Source organism: Tigriopus californicus, chromosome 2, assembly GCF_007210705.1.
Source record: "Tigriopus californicus strain San Diego chromosome 2, Tcal_SD_v2.1, whole genome shotgun sequence".
Lineage (NCBI taxonomy): Eukaryota > Metazoa > Arthropoda > Copepoda > Harpacticoida > Harpacticidae > Tigriopus > Tigriopus californicus.
Window position 1 is genome coordinate 3591120 of NC_081441.1, and position 313 is coordinate 3591432.

The following is a 313-nucleotide window of genomic DNA, read 5'->3' on the forward strand; positions in this document are numbered from 1 at the left end:
AATAAAAAATTGCCTCCTTTAACCGCTAAGCTCTCTCCTCCAAACGGCCACGAACTACTTCTCAGGTGGGCACGTCATCTTGTGCATCACTGAGTTATTTCGACTATCCTTGAATACTAAGGTTTTTTTGCCTAATCATGGTGGCTGTCAAATCAATTTGAATCAAAAACTGTGGGAGAAACATTTTTAGGGTTTACGACAATATGGTAGGAAACCAATGGATAAAGTTGAAAGAAAGTTAAACCGAAACAGAGAAATAGTGTATTATACACTTTTGCAAGGTCGTTTAAACATAACGAGATTCTTGCACCCC

The 313-nt window shown here is 38.3% G+C and overlaps 1 protein-coding gene across 1 annotated transcript in view; it reads left to right on the plus strand.

The window, feature by feature from the left end:
- The window catches only part of LOC131892807 (uncharacterized), a 2959-nt gene that overhangs the window by 2479 nt on the left and 167 nt on the right, over positions 1 to 313 (plus strand). The gene's annotated exons all lie outside the window — the stretch shown is intronic.